Genomic DNA, 18,191 nt, shown 5'->3' on the forward strand with positions numbered 1-18,191 from the left:
GTTACAAAAAAGTTCTGTTGTACTTAAAGTTTCTAAGAGCACAGAGGCCTCCAAAACAGTGAATCGTGGCAGTAGCATCATGCCGTGGGGGTGTTTTTCAGCTGCAGGGACAGCACAACTGGTTGCAATTGAGGGAAAGACAAATGCAAGTTCAGTAGATCCCCAAATCCAGGTGTGAAAACTGTGTGTCTTTTCCATAAAGACTCAAGGCTGTATTGGATCTAAAAGGCGCTTCTACTAATTACTGAGCAAAAGCTCTGAATACGTAAGACCATGTGATATTTCACCTTTTCTTTTTTAATAAATCGGCGAAAATGTCAACAATTCTATGTTTCTCTGTCAATATGGGGTGCTGTTTGTACATTGAGGAAAAATATTGACTTAAATGATTTTAACAAAGTTAAAGTTTCAAGCCTCAGACCAGCCCACCTCAGTTCACGACTGACTATATAAAAATAAGGTCATTTCCAATTCAGTTTCTAATTACACTATCACGTCTTTTTTTTTTTGAGAAAACAGCTGCTTTAGAACTTAAAATGTTCAACAACCCTAACAGTATTATATGTCTTAACAATAAAAAAATAAAAAAAACATACTCAGACGAGGATCAAACCCGGGTCGGCGGCGGCGTGCTAACCACTGGACCACAACAGTTATATGGTGAATGATCACTCATCAATAATATATCATCATTGACCTGCAGGCTGGTTATGTATAAAAAGAGCAGAGCTGCGGTAAAATAATAAATAAGAAGACTGTGGTTAAGTAAATAAATAAATTAATTTAAAAAGTGTGACTGTTTGCCCTCGCGGCCAAAAAACGGACCGGCCCACCGGGAATTCTCCCAGTCCTCCCGATTAGCCAATCCAGGCCTGGGGCCTCATGTACGAAGACTTGCGTGGAAATCTTACTAAAACATTGCGTACGCACAAAGCTGTAAATGTGCGTACGCAGAAAAAATTTCAGATGTATGAAACACTGTACGCCGAATCTCACGCATATTCTTTTGTACATCCGAATGAACGTGAAACTGAGCGCAACATGCACGAGCACAAAACCCCTCCCTGCCTCCTCCCCCGTATGAATATGCTAATGACTATGCTAATGGCAAAACCCAACGAAAAAGCAACGGCAAAATCAAACAAAAAGAGAAACTTTGAACAGAATGTGAATTGGAGGTGCTGCTTTTGGAGGTAGAACGGAGAAAAGCGGTGTTATTTGCAAGTTTGTTCTCCGGAATTAACAACAAAAGAAAAAAATAGAGTGGGAGAGTTTAGCTGATACGGTTAACACAGTTGGGTCTGAACATCGCACTGAGTGCATTTACAAAAGAAATTGTGTGGTTTATATCTGTAAACTGTTGCAGTACCCTTAGCAGTCTCAGTGGCGCACCTCATAAGAAGCATATGATCATATACTGACACGTTCGAGCACAAACTCTGTTCGAATCCAGCGTCTGATGAATTCTTTCTTCTTTTTTTCCCGCTACATATCAGATTTTGCCCACTATTTATCATGAGAAAGACAAGTAGGAATCATTAATAAGTTTGTGCATCATATTTTATTTGCACATTTATTGAATGGAAATGTTTCTGATTCACGCTTGCAAATTCATCTTCAGATAGTGTCTTTATAGCAATGTGCGTGCGGTAGATTACACAGATTACATTGGGAAAACAGGCGACCGCTGCAAATTGTGCTTTAATGTTTAGCTGGTCAACTGTATGGTATGGAAATCTTACATACCTACTATATGAACCCGTCTCATACAGCTGCCATTGCAAGGATCAGACACTTTGTAGAGAAGAATTTAACACAACTGCCTCTAGGAGTCGCCAATGGAAATAAAACAGACACGCACAAAAAATGTGCGTACGCCTGCCAGAAAGCTGCCGTGAAGGTGCGCACATTCCCACGTTCAGTTCATTGTTAGTAAATCCAAACGTGAGCGATTCTGAGCGTGAAACCTGGCGTACGCAAAGTTTTTGTGCGTACGCAGCGTTGATACATGAGGCCCCTGGTCTGAATACTCTCTGTGCCCACTGTATTTCCAGTGAGCCCGTGTTGCATATAGAGAATCCATAATTTTATTATAAATCAACCCCTAGGACACAAAAGTTGCAGACACAGCTATCTTAATCTTCAGTACTCTTCCTTTTAATTTGATCTGGTAGTACACACAGTAGTTCAGTGCCTTGGCTTCTTGTTTCTGTAGAACTGAAGAAGTTCAGTATGCTGATAAATGTTAAAGCCTTCAACTCGATCGTGAAGATAACACCACAGCACTGCAGATTTCCGATAAGATGTCCTTTTGTTTCCAGCACTCTCACTTTCTTTCAATGCCCGTCTCTCTTTCTGTATGTTTTGCATAGGTCACAGCCAATTTCTTCACTTCTTTTTAATCCTTATTTTTGCATAACGATGCATAATTCATGGAGAGCTTGTGAATATGAATGAGCGTGGCTGTGTCATGGCAAAAGATTGAGTTTTTTTAGTGCAGTCATAAGGGTCACTAATGCAGCAAAGACCTCTTCAGACACGTCCATCTCCAAGCGCACAGACTGAAACTCAATCTTCACTTTAGTCTGTGGGCAATGCTGAAGTTCATTCACAACCCTCATTAAATGCACATCAAGAGTGTATCGGTTTTCTGTACTTCTCTGGGGTCAGGCTGAGGGTGTAAGTGGGAAAGAAATGGATGTGCGTCTTGAGAGATTGATGTTGTTTGACATCCGCCCCATGTTCACTAGAGTATTTGCCTATTTAAAAATGTATTTTGCAAAATAAACATGCTCCGAAAGGTTCAAGTGGAAATTCAAGAGTGACAAGCAGTCCCAGTTTCCTTTTAGTTTATGTACGAATTAAGCTACAGTAGTAACAGTAGTAATGTTTATTAGGAATGTGTAGTTGACTAAACTATTGCTGCTGCTGTTGGTTGGCATTGGAAATTTGGAAATGATTGATAAATTAATTGCAGTATATTTTACAAAGTCTACATTTCAATTTATGTTACATTATGTTTACTTTTTTTTTTTTTTTTTACTCTTTGGACTGACTATATTTATATTTACATTTACATTTAGTCATTTAGCAGACGCTTTTATCCAAAGCGACTTGTCTTGTCTTGTTTTGACTACTCCGCTATCATAGATTGTGTTTTTACACCAGTGGTCACCAACTCTGCTTCTGAAGAGCTACCTTTGTGTTGAATTCAGCCCTGATTAAGCACACCTGAATCAATTAATAGGACCTGAGGCAGCGCTTGATAATTACAGACAGCTGTGTTTGGTCAGGGTTGCAACTAAAATTTGTAGGGAGGTAGCTCTCCAGAAACAGTGTTGGTGACCAATGTTTTAAAGTGTTCGAAGAAGACTTTAAGACCAAGCAGAATCCTCTGTTGCTCCAGCTTCACGGCAAGCAGCACTATTCCTGTCATGGTCCATCTATATGACTTCAGCAAATCCAAGCTATTTTTGTGTTCCAGCATCCAACTGCACAAGAAAACGTCCTGTCTACCTGAAATGTCATTAATGGGTAAAGTTGTCTTTCATTTTTGACTGTAGGGTTTATGCATGGCTAGTACCGATAAACTTCTGGTGAACGGTTAATGTGACTTTTATTTTATATGGTTCCTTTTACAGCATTGATGTTGTAATGTAATTCAAATACAATGAGTTAAATCGACCTCTGCACCCATTTAGTTGTTCAAGCGCAGGGGCAATTTTAGGATTTTTATTTTAGCGGGGCTCAGCTCCTTATAAGATAAAAAATATATATAATTTTCATTATTTATAAAATTAAATATATTACATTTTAGTTACATACCCTTGTCAGAATTTATTTTAGAGAGCAGGCATGAGATTGACTGACTGTTTACACAGCACAAAAGCGCATGATGTGGAGCCGATCCATGAATTACAGCACATTATGATAGATGACCAATCAGAGCCTTTTGAACTAGGAAATATGACAGTCATTTTCATGTTAGCTGAGTAGCTGTATATAATCAAAGTGAGATTTATGAAAAAAATAATTTGATTTCCTTCAAGTGAAACATGAGCACACGTTGCTTTGCATCTTATATACATGACCAAGCCTTAAAATTGCATTCTGGACCACCCCTTTAAAATCGGATTGTTGGTGTCCATGTAAATGTACTCAATGTCAGTGCAACTGAAAACAGAAAATATGCTAAATGTCCAACTGTGCATGACAATATCTTCAGTATCAGAAAGTTGAGTAAGCTTTACTTCCTACAATATCTTTGATATAAGTTATACAAGTTTGTTATTGTAAAAATAAACAAGTTTAAGTAAAATTATTTACAAGTTCTTTAATTGAACTTTAAGTAAAAACTTAAGTCCAAATATAAAATTTACATTTTTTATTTTTATTCTTGACTAAATAATATTTCATTCAATAATTTTTCAGTAAATAACATTCAGTATCCTAATATAATAGGTTATATGCACAGTTAGTGTTTCTTCTTATATCGATAAACTTCTGGTGAACGGTTAATGTGACCCTTTTTTCAATTTTATATGGCTCCTTTTACAGCATCGATGTTGTAATGTAAATAAAATCGTATCAGTTAAATAGACTTCAGCACTCATTTAGTTGTTCAAGCGTAAAACAAGATTAAAAGCTGTTTACACATGCACCTGTCAGGATCAGCAGGCTAGCTTAGAAACTCAGTTGAAAATACTGTGGTAAAAAAATGTGGTAACGTTCATATTTTAAAGACATAGGGCAGAAAAAAAATAATGCAGTGTTTCCTGTACAATCTGAGACGCACCATACTGTATATATCATAAATCAATCAGGCAGTGAAGGAATTTTTGAGGTGATTTTTTTTTTTAGGAAAACAGACCTGAAACTGGTTAATTTTGTTTCTGCATACAGTTCACTGGAAGCGTTTGACCCAGGTTACTGCAAAATTCAATGTCCTTCAGCATACTTCTGCATATATACCCCGTTTGACTGTTCGTTTCATAGATCATTTTAAGAGTATATTCACAAAGACTGCTCTCTTTCAGGCGAGTAGAGTAGTTTTAACAGTGTATTTCTGTTTTAACATCAATTAAATTAGTGGTGATGCACATCAATGCTCATCCAGTCATCTTAACATAGCACAATGGTTTATGAACGATATTAGCCCAAAAAATCAAGCACAGATGTGCACTTTGAAAATCCACAGAAATAAGAGCACCATCTGGGCACCTTTGACACACGATTTCCAGTGTATGATGGCACATACTAATCCTAATCTCGCACAATACAGTATCTGTCCTATATATTATATAGGTAATATCTCCCGTTCTCATTAACATCATCAGCTCTTCTCCCAGCATTTATGCTTAACATGATTTCTCAAGCTTCAGGTGTAACCTGACATTCAAGATATCTGTACGACTTGAGCTCTGTTTAGGCTGCTGTGCGTTCATCTATAACCACATTTGTGCAACACCATCAGCCACCCAGTGTGTATAATAGCCATATGCATATAAATAGGTGTTCACCTTTTCATGCATGCCATGTGTTGTTGATGTTGATTGAACTTGTTGGTGGGAGCCCTCTGCATGTTGACAGGGAGGTGTGAAGCTGAAGTGGATGAGCGTCCCAGCTGAGCGTGAAATTGAAATCGCTCCAAACAGCAGGGGCAAAACAAAAAAAACAACAAAAAAAAAGAGTGAGAAAGACAGACAGATGTCACATTAATAACTATAAAACTATATTCAATTTGAAGAAATGATTTACTATTTACATGCTTAAAAATTGTACATATTTAGTCCAATTATCATAGCATCTATATACTGCTACTCTCTGATAATTTGAAGAGTTCACTTATTTTTTGAATGTTTATTCCTTTTTTTTTCTTCTGTTGCTATAATTATTGCTAAAGTTCTCATTTGTACGTCTCTCTCTTTAAGTAATAGTATCTACCAACTGATTAAATGCAGTGTAAATGTAAACTCACTTGCTGTTGGACAGATCATGAAAGAGTTTGTTGACAAAACTAAAGCTGCGGTCACACTGCACTTTTCTCCCCATAGACTTCCATTCATTCATTCATTTTCTTGTCGGCTTAGTCCCTTTATTAATCTGGGGTCGCCACAGCAGAATGAACCGCCAACTTATCCAGCAAGATTTTACGCAGCGGATGCCCTTCCAGCCGCAACTCATTTCTGGGAAACATCCACACACGCATTCACACACACACTCATACACTGGACAATTTAGCCTACCCAATTCACCTGTACCGCATGTCTTTGGACTGTGGGGGAAACCGGAGCACCCGGAGGAAACCCACGCGAAGGCAGGGAGAACATGCAAACTCCACACAAAAACGCCAACTGAGCCGAGATTTGAACCAGCGACCTTCTTGCTGTGAGGCAACAGCAATACCTACTGCGCAACTGCCTCTGCCTGACTTCCATTCATACGCATGCAAATGTGTCAGACCGGAAACGCAAGCATCTGCGACAGGTTTTGCAATCAGGAAATCTGAAAAATCACATCACTTGACTGCAAGAGACCAATCGAGAATCAAAACATGACCTCTGTAGACATAAATTTTTAACCTGGACCAATCGCTTTCTTTTTTTAAATGTCTAATCATCTAGTTTAGTCCCGTCCCTTTTCGCAGCACCGTACGGTAGAATTTCGCAAGCTCAAACGCTTGACTGCGGCATAATGCAGAAAAGAGACACAGCATCCAACTATGACGGAATCCTGAGAAACATTTCCAGGTGGTATCATATTTGAAGTCATTCATTTTCTTTTTGGCTTAGTCCCTTTATTAATCCGGGGTCGCCACATGACGCGGAATGAACTGCCAACTTGTCCAGCACGTTTTACGCAGCGGATGTACTTCCAGCTATAACCCATCACTGGGAAACACTCACACACTTTCATTCACACACATACACTTTGGACAATTTTGACTTAACCAATCCACCTGTCCCGCATGGACTTGTAAGAGAAACCGGAGCACCTGGAGGAAACTCATGCAAACATGGGGAAAACATGTAAACTCTTCACAGAAATGGCAACTGACCTTCGACCTTCTTGCTGTGAGGCGACAGCACTACCTAGTGCGCCACCGCATCGCCCTATTTGAAGTCAAATTAAATATTAGATACATAGATACTAAATTAGGATGTGAACCTATGAAGGCATAGGGACGAGCCCTTGCAAATGGAAGCCAGTGTGACCCTCCAGAAAAAAAAAAAAACTCATTGATTCAAATGATCCTTTCAGAGCAAGTCTCTAGTAAACTACTCACTTATTCAAAATATCTGTTTCCCAATTCCAAGAACACCGAGAACGGACTCGTCTTCTTGTGGAGACTATATGATGATATGTGATGCTTATTGAGAATAGCCCCTCTGTTGAGAGTGAGTCTTTAGTAAACAATTCACTGATTTAAATGATCAGTTCAGTGTGAGTCTCCATTAAAAAAAAACTCATTGATTCAAATGATCCGTTCAGAGTGAGTCTCCAGTAAACAACTCACTGATTCTACTAACTGATCTGAATAATAGAGTATGACAAGGTTATTTTAGTAATTGAAATGTTATGTAAAATAAACATTCATCCACAATAGTACTTTTATAAGTAAATTTAATTTTAGAAGTAAATTCAAAATATTTGACTTAAGTAATATTGACAGGAAGGACTGAATACTTTGTTTTCAGATTTTATATAGCTATGTTTTCAGTTTCTATAGCTATTGTTATTTGTATTGTTTGCAATGCACAGACCAAAACAAAAACATAGATAGATAGATAGATAGATAGATAGATAGATAGACACTTTACATATAATGCTCTACAAGTGCTGACAATAACATCTCATAACTTAAAGCACCATCTGTTAAGCTCACCCTTTATATCACCTCGGGACCACCAAACGTCCACTACCCACAGCTGTTATCTTTGGTTGTTACATATTTATGGAAAGTTGTTCATTTGAGTATTGATTTATGTGTGTTCACAGTTCTGATATCTGACAGTAAAGATATCTGACAGATGGTAGGTCTGGAACAGTATGCAAATGAAATGGATTGAGAGAGTGTTTTTGCCCTTTCCAGTTTGTCACGTTAGAATTATAAGGTTCTGACATTTCTGTCAAAATTGAGTCGTTGACATTCTTATTAAGTGAAGTTTATGTATAAACAAATTTCGAGAGGATCACGTGCTTATGATTGCTAGTGGCTGGATCTGCATTATCCAATTCACTACGCTCCAATCAGATGACTCCTAAACTACTATAAATACCCTGGGTTTCATTCCACTGCTATCTTCATTTTGAAGAGTACCCCTTCCTCCCCTACTTCTCCTTAGACGGGTGACACGGTGGCCCATTGGTTAGCACTGTCGCCTCACAGCAAGAATGTCTCTGGTTCCTGGCTTTACCAAACTAGCAGACATTTCTGTGTGGAGTTTGCACTTCTCCCCGTGCTCACGTGGGTTTCCCCCGGGTTCCCCGGTTTCCTCCCACCGTCTAAAAACATGCAATTAAGTCAATTGAACAATCCAAATTGGCACCATAGACGCGCTTCTAGTACGTAGTTATTTTCAAGAGCAATCACTTGCTACAGCAAGGGAGTTCTCGAGATCTACCTGAGCTCAAACTCCCCTCCCGCCTTGCAATGGGAGGGAGCCCTGGGCTCGAGGATCTCATAAGCTCAGGGCTCTCTCCCGGGACAGCATGCCAAACAAGCTTTTATAATTAATCATCAGCTAAGTGTGAACTCTTGAAATGACAAATTATTTACATTCTAGGATTTTTTAGAAGTTTACATTTTAAGACTTTTTATTTAAAAAAACAAATGTTACACACATATTGTTTGCTATGGAATGCAAAAAAATTTAAAGCTCATTATCTCAAAATCATTCAGAACGCAGATAGAACCTTATAATTCCAAGGTGACTAGTTTCACTCCAGGTTTTCCATCTTACAATTCAGACTGAAAAAAAAAAAAAAAAACAATGGCAAGCTTCTGTCGTGATCACTAAGCTGTAGCCGACACAACATTTGACACGACTGCACTGATTATAACTCCACCAGTTTCCTATTTCTTTTCAATAGGCTCACTTTCCAGATATTGAACATATTTGTATTGATTACAATCGAAAGTCACATAATGCTAATTTGGTTGCATATAGCATGTCTTCAATCACATAGAAGTTTTTGGTCTCCCTTCCAGCATACTATTATAAAAGCAGCTTTAGCATTAGCCGTTATGCTTTTAGGCTAATCATTTCAGTCTTGCATCAGGCTTTGCTATTTCTCAATATTGTTGTAGTCTTTATTTGTATGTTGCCAACATTTGAGCAGGTTCCTGTTTTTTTGTCTTCTTCCCTTTGTTTGAATTTGGGCTGTTTAATGATTGTTTGCTGTCTGCCCTGACCTTTTGCCTGTTTCTTGTATTTTTCCTTGTGGCTTACATTACTGTTTTGGCTACTCGTTCATAAATCTGCATGTGGGACTGTCCACCTCACTTTTAAAGTCAAAGTGATGCCATTTGACAGCTTCCTATATTTGTAACTATTACTTTAGCTATTAAAAAAAAAAAAAAAAAAAAAAAAAAACAGGCAGTTAAGTCGGCTATACACAATGTGATTTTTTTGGGTCAGATATTGAGCTGAATTCTGACCTGTGCGATTCTTCTTTGAATCTGGATGAATTTTAGCTTTTCATGCATTTAAAGGAGTTGTAAAATGTATGCTATAGAAATGTTCTTTTAGTGCATTAAGCAAAATTTGTTTTCCCTATCAGCATAGAGTTGAATCCAAAATTATTAGCCCTCTTGTGATTATTATTTTTTTTTAATCATTTCTCCATACATTCATTTATTCATTCGGCTCAGTCTCTTTATTCATCAGGAGTTGCCACAGCAGTATGAACTGCCAACTTATCCAGCATATCATAAGTTATAACATCATTGGAACTACATGGTTCTATCTTACATTTTTATCAAAATTTAGTTATTGACACATTCTTATTAAATGACCATATATTTACATTATGGGGTGTTTTTTATAAGTTGTTTGTTTTAAATCTTTTTATAAAAAAAATATAAAAATGTTATACACATACTGTTTGCTATATGGAATGCAAAAACTTTAAAGCTCAATATCTCAAAATCATTCAGAGAAAAAACAGTTTTAATAATAGTAATAAAAAAAAATTAAGGTCAATATTATTAGCCCCCTTTAGCAATATATTTTTTTCGATTCCTCTACAGAACAAATCACTGTTATGCAATGACTTGCATAATTACAGTTTCTGCTATTTCTGCAAATAAATTTGTACATAAAATCTGTGGATTCATGCGGAATGATTTTAAGAGTATCATAACTAAAAACTGAATGTATGAAATATTAAACTAATAAATGTTTTTGATTTTTATTTAATGGTTACAATGCAAATCCAATTAGATGCACTTATTTGGTAAACAAAGCAAGTCTCTGTTATAATATAAAACTACTAAAAGACAGAACATACTACTTTACGAATTGTATTGAACAAATCATATGAACATTTTAATATGACTAATATTATATCATAATATTACTGAAATTAATAAAAAAAAACTAATAAATATAAATTTACACGTATTTACAAGTAAATACATAGACTCAATGATGGGCTAATAATGTGCAGAAATCCATGCGTGTAGATTCCATGTTGGCCTACTAATTACCCTAACTTGCCTAATTAAACGAATGAACCTAGTTAGGTCTTTAAATGGCACTTTAAGCTGAATTCTAGCATCCCAAAAATGTATATAGTAAAATATTATGTACTGTCATCATGGCAAAGATATTAGTAAAATTAGTTATTAAAATATTATGCTTAAACGTGTTGAAAAAAAGGTTCTTTTCGTTAAATAGACATAAGGGAAAAATATGGAAGGGGCTAATAATTTTGACTTCAGTTGTATACTATATGTATACGAGTAGAATATCTACCTGTACAGAGCAGAATACTACACTATTTTGAACTTTGACCACAGCATGCGTGCAAGCTAATTTAACGGTGTGTTCCACTACAATTCTGCTTTGTCACTGCAGCAAAATACCGTAAGCCATTAACATTTTTGACTAATTTGCTATTTTCACCCATATTCAACGAAAACCATAAAGCTTTCTTTTGCTTTATAATTTTTAGCTGTCAAAGATGCAATGCATCCCTAGTCGTTTTAAAGATTGGCATCAAGAACTGGTTTTTAGACCAATGACTAAGTGAAATTTAAAGTTCTGAAACAGGATGTTTGATACCTTATGAAAACTGAAAAGTCAACCCTACACTGAAACATAAAAGCCCAGAAGTGTTTTATGCAACATTTCATAAATCACTGCAGTTGGTCCTGCCAACTTGAGCTACACATGTATTCTGCTTAGTGCTTGAACTCAAGAACAATGCCTTTCACAGGAATTCAGATATTGACATAACATGAAAGGTTCACACTAGTTCTTTCTAGATGTTCTATGCTCTCTTCATTTTCTAACTTTCATGTTTTTTCCCTCACTTCTGTCCCTGGCGAGAGCATCTGGAAGCTGAACTGTCAGTTTGTAGCTTTGATTTTCTCAGTGTGGAAGCCTTGCCCACAGACAGCCTTCTGCTGTACACACACACACAAATACTATATGAATAAATAGAGCGCCAAAACAGCTCAAATTGCTCCATTGTTCAAAGATACGTGAATGTATTCACAGTTGACTCAGCCATGTGAACATCTGTAGGTCAGTGGAAAAAATGGCCTGATAGCAGATCTAACCCGCTTTGTACTTTGTCATAAAATATATGCACCATTTATTTAATAATGATATTTTATTTTTATTTATTTTTTTATGATTTTGCAGTGGAAGTGTATCTCCATACAATCTAATAAACAGTCTATAAACTTTTTGGACACGCTTTGATTGTGGTCTGTGCTATTTGCAGTGCATTTCTGTATTTACATGTGTTGTAAGCATTTTCATGCATATCAATCTATAAATGCAAGCAAGAAAATTCAAGTACAGTAACTGAATGATCAAAATAAAAATAATTTAATAACAAAAATTTTAGAGTAGGTGACAAATGGTACAGTTTCTTATACCTGAACACATATTGTAGAATCACAGGCCTCAAAAACACATGATAAATTGTAAAACAAACTCAACATTTTCCCAGAGATGGGTTGCTGCTGGAAGGGCATCCGCTGCGTAAAAACGTGCTGGAAAAGTTGGCGGTTCATTCCGCTGTGGCGACCCCGGATTAATAAAAGGACTAAGCCGAAAAGAAAATGAATGAATAAACAAACTCAACATTGCATATCCTGCGATGTGACTGTTGCGAATAATCCCATTGCGATACCGATGCTGAAACGATATATTGTTAACGATATATAATTAACAATTTAAAGGACATTCTACCAGAAACGTACATTTTTCACTTATAAAAATTTGATAGGGCCTGACCTTTAAGCATGTCATCCTCAAAAAAATCATACATAAACAAGCATAAAATCATACAATTCAATAGTCCCTTTCACACATACAGATCTTTCCGGAAAATTACAGAAAGGTCCTTTATGTGTGAACAGGCCCTTTTTGAAAATACTGGTAAATTAGTTTCAGCTATTTTCCGGAAGGAGAAGTTGTAACATTACCCGGTAATTTGCCGGAATGCTGCGCTGTGTGAACACAAAAGGAAGATTGCCGGAACGTGCACGTCTAGAACGTGCTGACATGAGATGTCTACTTCAGCCAATCAGAACACTCAGACGCATTCACGTCCGTGCGGTTTATGGAAATAAAAGCCTTTGAATTTTTTTCCAGACACATTTAGCTGCTAGAAGTCAGTCAGATCACGTTTATATGTTTATTCTAAATACTGTCAGCTTCTCCTCCTTTAAATGATGTCACTTTCGAGTCATACCTTAAAGGTGTTTTGCACGCATTTTATGTTAAATTTAATGCAAATGTGACATGACTGACAAAAATATGGGGAAAATTGTAAATTTTATTTGTATTATATATTTGTAGTATTTATTTCTAGAATTTATTTATAATTTCATGTTTTTGATCAATTGATTTCCCAGAGATGGTTTGCGGCTGGAAGGGTATTCGCTGCGTAAAAATGTGCTGCATAAGTTGGCGGTTCATTCTGCTGTGGCGACCCCGGATTAATAAAGGGACCAAGCTAACAAGAAAATGAATGAATGAATGATGTGAATGAACTTAAACTTGCTGCTTCTAAAGTTGTTATGTTCCATACATGTATTTTACTGTCACTTTCTGAAAAAAATTCTTCATTTCTTAAACAATGTGTATATGTGTAATTGATTATTGTTAATTTTTTTATTTATTCTTAGTCTAATTGTTACTAAATACACTCCAGCAGAAGAACATTACATGCACAATTGCTTGATGAGATATATTTGATTTTATTCAAATTTTACCATCAAAATAAAAAATGCTTTGTACAGTTTGACAGACGCTAAGCATTTGTTCCACATAGAATCTCATGCATTCTGTGCTGTTTTGCTCCGTTTCAGTGAGACAGACATCCTGCATGGAGGAAATGAGGAAAGAATTACACACAGGGAGGAAAAGGATGAGTAAAAAAGGAGTGTAAATCAGGTAAGTGCATATTTTTTTCTTTTCTTTTATAAAATAGGCACTTTTTTGTTCACTGCAGCAATTGCACCTGTCAAAATAGGCTCTGTTGTCAGTGTTGTCAGGTATAGACTATTTTCTGTTTTCATAACAATTAAATTTTATTCTCTGTAATCATTTCAGAGTTAAAAATTACATATTTGATCTTTTATTTATTTATTTATATAGTTTTATAATTTGCACTGCAATAACTATTATATATTATATTTTTCATGCACATTTGATTTTAATTACTACAGTATGATGGTTAATGCCATTATGCAATATGTCTTTTATATTTTAAGGATATAAAACCTTTTTCATGATGACATTCATAAAGGCATGTTAACGCAGTATCATTATTAACCATGTTTTAATGTGGGACCGTGTAATTGTCCCACAGGTAACTGAATTATCATTGTCTCGATGTCTAATGGACTTGGTGCCTGAATTAGTTATTATAATATAGCGATTTATGTCATACAGAGTGGAATTAGAAAATGCAACTAATGAAATTTGAGTCCAGTAGTTTAGCATGAAGTATAGTCCTCTTTTTTTAAACATAAACCATTTCTCTTTTTGTCAGAGAGAAATGTAAGAAACTTTAGAAAGCAGATGAATCTGAGATTGCATGTCTGAATCGAATGATTGTAATATTCCGCATAGATGTGTCTGTTACAATTTCAGGCAGCTAAAAAAAAAAAAAACATCTGAAAGTTGTAGTTTGTGGTGTTTTTGTGGATAAAGTGCATCTTTGATTAAACTTTATGACCCTTGATGTAGTTTATAGCACAATATATAGCATTACTGAAATACTTGGTTATCACCAAAGCTTTATCCAAAGTCATTATAGTTTTGCATTTTTTTCAAATTAGTTTCAAATCCATTGTTAAATTTGCTGAAAATTTTTAGTTTTAGTTTGTTTCATTAACATTTTAGTTTAGTTATTAACTTGTGAACACATTTTTATTTAGTTTTTAAATATTTAGTTTAAGTAGCAATTCTAGTTTAACAGAGTTAACAGCATGCCCAGTGCCAACCCGAGCACAGTTTAGTTTTCACAGCTTACAGTACATGATCAAAATAAATTAATAAAAAGTAATAAAACTAAAATAATTGTTTGTGCAAACACATTATCTAAACGCACATACTGAATGAATAAAATTAGGAATTATGAAGAATTCAAACAAACTAAATTTAGTGAGGATCATACTGTATATGTACAAAAAATTAGCACAGTATGGAAAACGCATTCAAAAAAAGACAGTAGTGATTTTAAATTTACTTAAATTAACTATTTTTCATTGCAGACAATAGAACAAACATTATTTGTATGTTCTTTTTTTTTTTTTCAAAATAAACATGTTTTCCATTTTGGTTTCTTTTGCAACACCTAAAAAAAAAAAAAGTTGGAACAGTAAAGCACGCATTTTGCACTTTAAAATGCACAGCACATTCTCTATTGGAGATAAGTTGGGACTGTAGGCAGACCAGTCAAGTAACTGTATCCTCTTTCTCTGCAGCCAGGACTATGTGCAGAATGTGGTTTTGCATCGTCTTGTCATTACATTACATTATTGTAATACGCTTGGGCATCCCTGGAAAAGAAGGCAGCATATTGTGTTCCAAAATCTTTATGTATTTTTCAGCATTTATGGTATCACAGAAGTGCAAGTTACCTTTGCCAACGGCACCTATAGAAGTCAATGGCACTTCTGGACACTTAACATAGGGCTTCCTTTTGGCACAGTACAGTTTTTCTTTTGGCATGAGGATGTAACTATGTATTGTGGTAGTTGACAAAGGTTTGCCAACATAGTCCTGAGCCCACGTGGTGACCGCTTCTAGATGAATGACGATTCTTGATGTAGTGCGGTCTGAGGGATCGGACATCAAGGTGGTTCAACTTAGGCTTGTGCCCTTGTCATAATTACAATCACATGTTGACATCACTTGTTTAAAATCACATTATTATTTAACCAATTTACCAGATTACTAGCAAAATCGTTTTTTTTTATTTTTTTTAATTTTTTTTTTATTTGGGGTTGTAGATAAACATACTTTATTTTTTGGCAAACGAAGAAAAGATTGAGCACATGGGTATGTTCAAGAAGTTTTTTTAGGTATATAATCATCTGCCGATGTGTTTTTACATTAAAAGTGCCATCTATAAAGAGGACATTCTAAGGACACCATAGAATGAATGTTTAGGAGTTCCGAAAAACTATAGTTTTATTTTGCTAAATACTTTTTTTTCCAGTTAGTTTTCCAATGGCCATTGATTTTTTTTTTTTTTTTGTTATTTATATATATTTTCTTTTTTCATTTAAAATAAGGATTTTTTTTTTTTTTTTTTTTACCAATAGTTTTACTATTTTGTCTTTCTTAGTTTTAGCTTACTAAAATAACCTTGGCTGGATCATTAATCATTTATGTTCCCTTATCCAATCACTGTTGTGGTTCCTGAGGTACTTGTGTGCCTGAATGCTGCCTACAAGGTCATTGCCTGACAGAGCAGAGAGAAAGAAAAAACAAGAATTTTTGAAAGCAGCCCTAGAAAACTGTTATCCCTCCAGTTCTACTGCTACTGCTCCGAGAGATTCAAACTGGCATTTACAGCATGGGTGCCAACGAGGAACCTAAAGACACTATAATCTGTGGCCCTCAGGACAAACTAGTCACACAGCTTCTAGCTTGCCTTAATTAACATCATTCCCCTATATCTCATTCTTATCCGGGTCACGGCACCAACATAACCCATCCCGGGTGAGCTTGCATTGCTCCAAGCGGGATTTGAATCTGTTGTTCTGGCATTTTAGGCAGGCATTCTAAAAAAAGGACACTGAAACACATAGCCCCAAGCAGCAGTCATTAGCATACCTTGTAGCTAGGTTAGTGAGAGTATCTCACTGGAGTATCTCACTATCTGTTTATCCACCCTTATCTAACATACTGGAGGGTGACCAGACATCCCGTTTTTGTTGTAACAGTTATGTATTTTAGCAATATTTTATTGTCCTGACTTATTATAAAAATAAATACACTTTAATCCCATTTTTTTGGTTTTCTTAAGTATTCTAAAAGTGCTAGCAGTAGTCATTTGTCACAGGGGAATAGCCTAATCCATGGAAACCAACCATGTCAAGTATTTTTTTGATCAACAAAAACATTTCAATCACCTTTCCCTATAGTTCATGCTGCTGAGGTATGACCTGCACAATCCAGTGTCAGACAGATTCCAATGTCGGTCACTGTTTACATGTACTCTAATGCAGTTATAAAGGGATTTTGGCAATAGTCCTATTAAACTAATGCAGTTGAAGGGATATAGCTCACTCAAAAATAAATATTCTGTCATTATTTACTTGACCTTCACATGATCCCAACCTGTTTGATAATCAAATCTGTTGAACCTGTTAAACAAAAAAAGAAGCTATTTTGTAGAATGTTGTAAACTTGTAGTCACTGACAGTATTTTTTTAATGATTTCAGTGGCTACTGGTTTCTTCAAAATATATTCTTTTGTGTTTACCAGAAAATCATAAAGGTTTGGGAGCTACTTGAGGCCCAGTAAATAATGCATATTCATTTTTGGGTGAGCTATCCCTATATGTCTTTAACATTTGGCGTACACCATTTAATGTAAACCATGATTACTATGATTAAAGTAAACGGGTACTGCAAGTCAGTTTTTTTCCCCCTTAATTCAAAATCATTGAATTATCAATGTTTTTTCAGACCTTGTTTTCTGAATGTGAAAATTGGTCAGAACATCAGTTCTTGAAAGCAGGGTAATTTCAACAAATATTGATTTATTTATTTTTTACTTTTAATTTTAAAGTATTGGTTTTGTTTGTCTAATGACAAATAAAATGGCTATGAACATGTCTGTAAACATGTATTTTTTTTTTTTTTTTGTAAAAGTATGTAAGTGTGTTCATTTTTATTTTAAATTTAGAAGAAATGTATTTAGAAATATGTCACACTTTACAATAAGGTTCATTAGTTAATGTTAAGTAATGCATTTACTAACATGAACAAACAATGAACACTACATGTACTACAGTATTTATTCATGTTAATAAATGTTAGTTAATAAAAATAGAGTTGTTCATGTTAACTCATGGTGCATTGACTAATGCTAACAAGCATGGACTTGAATGATAATAATGCATTAGTAAATGTTCAATTATGATTAATAAATGCTGTACATGTGTTGTTCATGATTAGTTCATGTTAGTAAATGCATTAACTAATGAACCTTATTGTAAAGTGTTACCGAAATATGTAATATAATATAGGGCTTGGCGATAAAATTGGTATTTATATTTATTGACCAAACACCATTGTCAATATCCATAAATAAAAGATTCGTTATAAAGTTTCCATATGAAGGCTATAGTTTTTTTTTTTTTTTTATTATTTTATTATTATTTTTTAATGTGGCTGCTGAGCATGCACCTTGAAAGCGGTGCCAATAAGCTTAGGGTGTAAGTTTGTCATTACCATGGAAGTGCGCAATTTGCATGACACCCATAT

General features: G+C 35.3%; 1 protein-coding gene across 24 annotated transcripts in view; it reads left to right on the forward strand.

Moving 5' to 3' along the window:
- dlgap1b (discs, large (Drosophila) homolog-associated protein 1b) overlaps positions 1-18,191 on the forward strand; it is a 235,535-nt gene that overhangs the window by 65,984 nt on the left and 151,360 nt on the right. For 23 of the 24 annotated variants that reach the window (XR_012399713.1, XM_073941562.1, XM_073941556.1 and 20 more), the window contains one exon: positions 13,553-13,637. The gene's annotated coding sequence lies outside the window, so the exon portion shown is untranslated. Of the gene's footprint in view, positions 1-3,290; positions 3,535-13,552; positions 13,638-18,191 lie in introns of those variants that run through there. The other variant, XM_068217157.2, reaches the window with a different exon arrangement.

Source organism: Danio rerio, chromosome 24 (assembly GCF_049306965.1).
Source record: "Danio rerio strain Tuebingen ecotype United States chromosome 24, GRCz12tu, whole genome shotgun sequence".
NCBI lineage: Eukaryota > Metazoa > Chordata > Actinopteri > Cypriniformes > Danionidae > Danio > Danio rerio.